Below are 9098 nucleotides of genomic sequence, written 5' to 3' on the forward strand. Positions count from 1 at the left end.
TACAACTTTGTAATGTTTGCTAATTTTTTCTTTAAACTACGTCTATACCTAAACTAATTTTTTTTGGTAACTGGGCACATCCGGGGACCTACTGGAATCCGCCCTGAAAACTATCTAAAATTAAGGCCATGTTGAGGAATCAGTAGATAAGTTGTGCTTATGGAACAAAATGCCACTTCAACCAGAGCTAGAGCGAGCTAGTTCCCCTCGAAACGGGCATCTGTATTTTATTTCGGAATGTTTGAAGGCTTTACGGGCACCTAGGCTTGATCCCAGGTCGGCCGGCTCCTCCCCTTTGAGCCTTTACCAAAAATGCCCTATGGACGGTCCTGAACAATTACTCGACAACAACACAGCCATCAACATTGAAACACCATGTGATCCCATGCACGATGCAACTACTGCTCCACCGTACTTTCATAAATGTCGTTATTAGTTTCCAATGTCTGCTGAGATAGCACTGTGGTCATGACGCTACAAACTTTTATTTTAAGGATAATATGATAGCATAACCAGAAATAGCATATGTACAGTGCATTTCACTCGGCATTTCCTTGCATCAAACGTCCAAATACCGTCGAAATAGTGATGAAACACCCCCAATAGAACTATTTTTATCTAGGTCTTGAGTTTATCAAGCATATGGCAAAAAAGTAAATCAACTCATATAATGATGTAAATTACGAGGAAAGATAAAAAAACTAATTCTAGCCAGTTACTTAGATATGGATACGAGTGTCAGAATCCGACTCAAATTTGAGTGTCCGATTCAGTAAAAAAAATTAAACACGTTAAATACGACTCGAATTGAAGATATTTAATTCGGCAAAAAAATTTGGACACAAATGTCCATATAACATTGATTCCATCTTGTAGTTCATAATTTACGTTGCATTTTTGGATTTCCTTTTCTACAATATCTGCCTTTGTTCCCTTCCCTGCACGTGTTTCCAATAATTGCACCACCAATAATCCTGTTACGAGTGACATCAGAAGAGAAGAGCTCAAGTCATCCAGTGCCGTCCTTGGAATGCGTGATGACAGCAGCCGCACAACCTGTAGGAAAGGTAGCATCATGCCCTCGTCGGCGTCGGCGGCAGCAGCCGTCAATGTGTCGAACTTCACCGTGGTAGGAAAACTTTGGCAGCTGGTACCAAGACAAAACCCCAAAAGGCTGCGACTTGAAGACGGCATTTCTTCCGTTAGGTCACTGGCCTCCGACTTGCCCAAGTTGGCCTTGATATTTTTATGCCAGACATGGCTAAGGTGACGGCGCAAGTCCCAGTCACTGCCACAGGACGAAGGGTGATGCAGCCCACAGAGGAAACAGTTCTTTTTTGTAAGCAAATTGAATTCCTATGAGTAATCTTTATCTTGTAATTAGATGCTTGTGTAAGCTCATGTGTACACTAGGATAAATTATTTGTTGGTAGATGGAGCGAGATAAGGAAAACATTTAATGCGTGCGTGCACTACTACTAACCGCATATTTAAAATACTTACTGTTATTTTTGACCAAATTGCGTGTACCAAGGAAGTAAAATCTAGAAGGAATGTGGCCAAAATTGCTTTCAATTGTACTAGTATCTCGAGAACGAATAACTGGTAGTAATGACCAACTTCGCAGCTGGGCCAATTAGCGTGAAGCCCAATTATGTACTCCCTTCGTCCATAAATATAGTTTGAATTTTATTTTAAAAAAATCAAACTTCGTAAGTTTGGATTGAAAACTAATTAAATTATATACATATTTAGCACATAAAAGTAATATCAATAGATTTGTGTTTTAAAATACTTTTAATATAATATTGTAGCAATTGATAACATCTTGTAAGAGAAACTAACAGTCAAACTTACTTTACTTTTAGTGACTTTTGAAAACAAGATATATTCTACATTTGGGGACTGAGGGAGTACCAACTACACATTTTAGTGGTTTCGCGACTTTAGTGGCATTCCAATTATTACTTTCTTTGATCTCAAATATAAGTCTATTAGGATATCGACGTAGACTCTAATATGATACCTTGACTAATAATAACTATAACATATATTACTTAATAGAAAAAGTTATATATTATAAAAATATATTTCATGATGAATATAGTAACATTAACCTTATATTGTCAAACTAATATGATTTATTAGCTATTGATGGTGAAAACTAAAAAGAATTAACTAGGAAAATTTAAATATAGTTATATTTGGGTTGGAGGCAGTAGGCTATTAAGTCTTAATGATGACTACGATAACAAACTACACTCTTAAAAAACAAAGGCGATAAAGTGAGGGGCATCGGTAAAGCAAACACAGAGCTTCCCTCTAAAAATAGAAAGAGAGGAGAGGTTCAACAAATTGCTTGGGAAAAGATGCATAGAAATCTCAATTACTTTGGCATTTCATAGCAATTTACTACAGTAGCACTACGAAAATACGGAGTATCAAGTGTCTTTTCTTTTCCCTTTTTCCACCGGAACACCACGGAGATGAAGATGCTACTGTTCACTGACAGTAAGTGTAAGCCTGCACGTGCGCACGCTCTGCAGTGCAGATCATCTCAACCACATGTCGAATCCAGTGGATCACAAGAAAAGTAGCCAGTCTAAAACAAGCAAGAGCAGCCATAACTTTCACTGCCATCAAACAAAAAGCAACACTAGTACTCCGTACTACTTACACAACAACCTTGTTGAAATCGAAAAATGTCAACACATATTATTTATTACACATCAAGGTTCATTAGATTCTACAGATCAGTTCATCCACTGCGATTATAATAGTGGTAGCTGCATATGTACAATCCATCATCATCAGTTCATGAAATCAGATCAGAGAGGTTACAGATTGTTCGCATTAGCATCGTCCACGAGAACAAGCTTGTAGTAGTGGTTATTCAGATTGGTACCAAGCAGTGGTAGGGGAGTCTCAGGCGGCGCCGGGGGAGGGGGGGGGGTGTGCAGAGAGCGGGGGACACTGCCGCCGTAGCCAGATCGCTTCTTGCGCTTCCTGAACAGCAGCGTCCACACTGTGGCACGAACGGCTCCGGGGTGGAAGACGTGACACTCTGCTTCTCGCTTCCCGTCGGAGACGGCTGCTGCTGCTTCTCCCGCTTAGGTGGACGTCGTGGTGATGGGGGATGAGGGGGTAGTGGCGCGGCTAGGCGATGAGCGGTCGGGGGAGCCAGCGGTCGCTTGTGGCCAGAGGGTAGATTAGAGGAGGCGTCTGGCCTGCAGATGCGGAGGCATGCGGTTTCGTAGGCGGCGGCGGCGATGGCCTCCTCGGCGGTGTCGAAGGTGCCAAGCCACACGCGACGCTAGTGCTGCGGGTTGCGAATCTCCTCCGCCCAGCGCCCCCACATCCGACGCCGCATGCCCCTGAACCTCACCCCCTCCGGCCTCCACCTCCTCCCTTACTCCAGCCCAGAGCAACACGCGCTTGCACTTCACGCTCCCTGCCACCGCCGCTGGAGATGGTAAACACTCCTCCTCCTCGCTGGACGATAAGTCGGTGGTGTCCTCATCGTGCACGATGATCTGCACCACGTGGCACCTTGGCACCGCCGCCGCCTCCTTCACCTCCACCTCCACCTCCCCCGCCACTGCGTCCTTCAGGCTAGGGTCCATCCCCATGCCTCTCCAACGTCTCTTCACCCCATAGACTTCCTCCGCACCGCAGCCTCAGCACCCGATCACGGCAGCCATGGGCACTCCTGAGCTAGGGAAACATAATTTTGATCAATTTATTTATTTACAAATAGGTGCTCGTGGTTATGATAAAAGAGCAGAATCGTCCACCTATGGACAATGCTTCAATAGGTTAGACACGTTGTATGTGTCAAGCATGCATGAAGATAAGTCTCAGAGATGGATTCTACTATATCAATGAATTTATGCCCAATCATAATCTTATTCTGGCTACTGGTAGCCAAGCCCACCATTTGAGATCTCAAAGGAAAATAACTGAAACACAGATAGCAAGTGCCGAAGATGCTGAAGCAGTCGACATTTCAAATAAAGCTACTATTGATCTAATGGCAAAAGAAGCAGGCGGATTGGAGAATCTTGGATTTGCTCGTGAAGATATGAAGAATATATTATATTCGAAGAAGTCATTGAAGACAAACCAAGGAGACACAGAGGAGTGTTGAAATATCTGGAGAAAAAAACATATGAAGATGTGAAGTTTTTCTATTCTATTCAGGTTGATGAGGATGACTTGATAACAAACTGAAGGGATCAGTGACGTCATAGGAGGGTGAATTAGGACACTTATAATCTATTTGGCTCCAAATACTACACAAGATATACCTATATCAATTTCTATCTAAATGTGCTTTAGATTTATCTAGTGAGTCTACTCTACCAATCAAAGCGATTGCAACCTATCTAAGAAGATAAATTGCAAGACTGTAAATACGAAAATGTAAATAAGGTAGAGAGAGCAAACTCGGCGCAAGGATGTTTATCTCGTGATATCGATAGCATGAATGCCACTTCTAGTCCACGTTGAAGCTCCATAAAGGATATGCTCCTGGTCGGCATCCAGTCACGTCTCTTGAGCCACCAAGTCACAAAGACAAGGCCTTTACTCGGATGAGCCACTAAGCCACCAAGGCAAGGTCTCACCACTAGCTTCTCTTCCAGTTCCTTACCACCGTGATTACTTTGGAGCTTAAGCCACCAAGGCAAGGATCTCCGTATCCCCGTACACGTATCTTGCTGCCACTCCACACTAAGTCAGAGGGTCAAGAAGCTTGAGCTACCAAGGCCTAAGATGCCGGTGAGTCATCAAAACTCTAAGACACCAATATACCAAGAGCTACAAGCTAGGATCACTTTTTGATCCCTTCTTCAATCTATAACACCTAACTACAACTCACTCTAGGCCTATAAGCACTAAAGACTATCTAATCTTATGCTTAATTACCTTAGATAATCACTTTAAGCACTTTGGTGGTTTGGATGTATTTTCAATTGTGTATGAGCTTGCTCTAGACTCCAGCAGCATGTCACGCCTTCGAATGACTGAGTGAATGGGTATTTATAGCCTCAAACTCACGTACTAGCCATTAACCCAACGACTCAGAAAAGTTGTTAACACCGGATGACCCGGTGAGAACAATAGTACTAACACCGGATCATCCGGTGAGTAAACTCTCATAAATTAGCCATTGAAATCCCACTCAAGCCTCTGTGAACTCCAGATACTTCGATGTATACTTCATCTCCATCACTGAACTATCCGGTGAGTTATCCTGTACCATCCGAGCCTTTCTTTCTTCTTTGTGTAAATTGCTCCGGTGTTAGCATCTGGTGAACATCACTTTATCACCTGACTTTTCGACGTGTTGATCTTTGATCTTACACGGCTGCAACCTTCTCTGGTGGAAATACTCCGGTTTGTATCTTCTTCCGATCACCAGACAATCTGGTGGGTTGTTCCATTCTGCCTTCTGAACAGAAACTCTCTGGTGTTGCCATGCTTCATCACCGGACCTTCGGACGTGTTGATCTTCGATCTTCCATGGCTGCAACCTTCTCTGGTGGAAATGCTCTGGTGTATATCTTCCTCTGATCACCGGACTATTCGATAGATTGTTCCATTCTGCCTTCTGGATAGAAACACTCTGGTGTTGCCATGCTTTGATCACCGGACTATCCAGTGAGGCTTAGCTTTCATTCTTCGGCACGACACCCTTCTCTGCAAGAATTGCTTCGGTGAGCACATTTGCTAATCACCGAACCTTTCGGTGAGGTCTTCACACATCTCTCCCCCTTTGTCAAGTGTGCTTCGGAGCACAACATCCATAGCACCAGACCATTCTGTTAGGAAAATCTTCTTGGGACTTCTTCAATTCGACCAATCTTTGTCCCGGCTGCGGTGGCTTTTTTATATATTGCATCCATGAGACCTACTAATATATATTCTTGACAAACATATTAGTCCCATTGACTATGTTGTCATTAATCATCAAAATCACAATCATGGCCTAATAGGGACATTTTCGCTACAAATTATCCCTTTTGGTGATTGATGACAACATAACCAAAGCAAGGGGCAAGTAATAAATGATACTAAATGTAAAGATCATAAATGATCACAAATCTTACCACATTTCTTGGATGCATGTTTTTACCACTTAGTCCTATTTTGTTGTGGCTTCCCTTTTCTCCATCGCCACTATCTCTCTTGATCGACCCATGCAAGAGCTTCTTCTTATCTCCTCCATAATGTTCATCTTGCCACTTGCATATTACTTTGGTCATCAAAATTCTCTTCCTTTGTCAATAATCTCCCAAAAAGGCTATATGCACATGTTGAACTCAAAGGGAAAAATATTATAGCACATAGGAGATAGCTTCATAAATCATGATCCAATTAAAATGATATAATTGTATGGATATCACTACAAATGAATGATACCAATTGTAGGCTATGAAAGCACATGGATCATAATTTACAAAACTCATACAATATAGTCTAAACTCCTCCTATATGTGTGCATACATATGATGAGAAAGAAACATATACACATCTAGATAATATGTCAAGATAGGAAGTTTAAGCTATATTATGTATGGAGGTAGCTTAAATGAATAGAAGATTTGACAATGATACCAATTGAAGTATTTAAGAATTGCATACTTTCGAGGACATCTTAAGTGCTCCATAAGACTACAAAAGATACAACTTGCAACACATGTTAGTCTCAAAATCACAACATATAGGATATACTCTCCCTAAATGTGTGCATACAAGTGTTGAATAATTGTGAGATATATGCACTTGTTATTGATAACAATAGGGATTTATCATATAAATTAGATCGTGACATATAAAAGATACCAAATGTAAAAACTAGTACTATGAAATGAACCTACAACTAATAAACCATGTATATTGTTAATGGGTTAGAGATAAACACAAGCAACCTACCATATAAAAATCTACACTAGGCATTGCAATAAATTGAAATAAGTATATGCAATCTTAGACGAGGCAAATAAGCTAGAAGCAAAAAAAAAAAAAAAATGCACGAACAAAGCAAAAAAAAAAATCTAGCTACTATTTACCTCTTTTACCTTTGGATGAGGATTTGGGTATACGATGATCATGATTTTCATCAAAGTGCTCAAACTTGTTCTTTTCTTGAACCTTCACTTCATCTTGTGAGTCAAGTCTCCAAATCCCCATAGACGCTTTGGGCTTCAAGTCTTCTTTGGAACCCAAACCGATTGGGTTCTTTGGAACCCAAACCGATTAGAGTTTCTTCATGTTGGTGATAACTTCCTTGGGCATCTAAATGGATTAGTTCCACCTTCAATCCTTTCTCCTAACTATGTGTGCAACCACCTTGCTATTGTTCTTGACCTTGTAGTGGTTGCTCTTGATCTTGATCTTATAGTTGGGCTTGGTGTAGAGGTTAAAGATCTTGTTAGAGAGGTTCGTTATTTTCTTCTTCTCCTTGGTCTTCTTCTTCACTTATTTGCATTGGAAGAACTTATGGCCTTCTTGATGACATTTGAAGCTTGTCATGGTTGACCCCTCCTCAAGCTTGTTCACCATGAAAGCACGATTATCTTGAGAAGGTTGGACATGTCCTTTGCCCTTTTAACTCTCCAAGACCTTCTTGAGCTTCTCCACATCTTGCTTAAGCTCATCATTCTCAACACAAAACTTATTGCAAAAGGGTGAGCTAGATAAAGCAATTAAATCATCACAAGAAGCAGAAGCATCTACCTTATAATTAGAATTAAATAGAGAGATAGATTGCTTCAAATGGACCTTAGTTTAAGATTCAATGCACTCAAATTTAGTTTTAAGCTCATAGTGCTCCTTGTTTAGCAAATTAAATTTGCTTAATAATTGTTCATAATTAGAAACAAAGGTAGCATGAATGCCATTAAATGCATTGAATTTCTTAAGCTCTTCAGATTGTTTCTTAAGGGCCCTTTGTTGCTCATTGATCAAATGAAGGAGTTTATCATAGGAGGGAGAATCCTCATCGAATTCATCATCACTTACATCACTATCCATACCTTTGGCTATAAGGCACTTGTTAAATGACTTGTATATTGACTTGCGTGATGATGACCTTGAGGAAGAACTCTTCTTGGAGGGGAGTATGGTGAAGCTTTCACACTTGAGCTTAACTCTTTATCGTCACTCACCCATCTTCCTAACCTTACGAATGCCTTGGCTCTTCCCCTTGTCTCCCTCTTATTCTTGATCTTCTTCTCCTTCTTGATATGATCAATTGTGTTGATCAAATCTTCAATGGAGATAAGATGATCAATCTTGGCATTGATCCTCTTTATATTCTTCTCTACCTTTAAGAAGAGCTTGGCCATCTTTAAATCAATTTCATCATCACTTGATGTGCTTTGATCATCCTCTTCATCGCTCTCTTTATCTTGATCACCATCATCTTCACTTGACCTTGACTCTTTCTCTTGTCACCTCATCCTTGCCTTCATATGTTGGCATTGAGCTTGCTTGCTTATGAGAGCAAGGTTCTTGGTATCAGATGAGGAAGAAGCTTCCACCTCTATGTTCATTGTCATCTCATGGGAGGTGAACTTGTCGAACACTTGACTTGGAGTCATCTTCTTGATGTCATTATTATCGTAGATGATGGAGACTACCAACTTATACTTTGGAAGAAGAGCTTAAAGTATTCTTCTCACCACTTGATCATCTTCAATTGGCGTCAAACCTAACCCATTGATCTCATTAACAAAAATATTCAAAAGTGAGTACATGTCATTAGCACTTTCATAGGGTAGTTGCTTCATGCCATTGAGCTTAGTAACAAGCACATGATATTTCTCATTGCGTACATCCTTTGTGCCTTCATGTATTTCAATGAGATTAGTACAAATATCATGTGGATTGGTGAGAGAATAAACACGATTAAATGCATCAATACATATAGATGATAAAATAATACTCTTTGCCAATGTATCTAATTGCCTTTCCTTGTTGGTGATGGAAGGTCTCATCTCTTCCTCGGTAACTATAACACCCTAAAGTTTTTGCAATAGTTTAAAATTTTAGTAGAATTAAATAGGAGTTACAATTTTTGTTCAATAGAAAGA

Source organism: Phragmites australis, chromosome 14, assembly GCF_958298935.1.
Source record: "Phragmites australis chromosome 14, lpPhrAust1.1, whole genome shotgun sequence".
NCBI lineage: Eukaryota > Viridiplantae > Streptophyta > Magnoliopsida > Poales > Poaceae > Phragmites > Phragmites australis.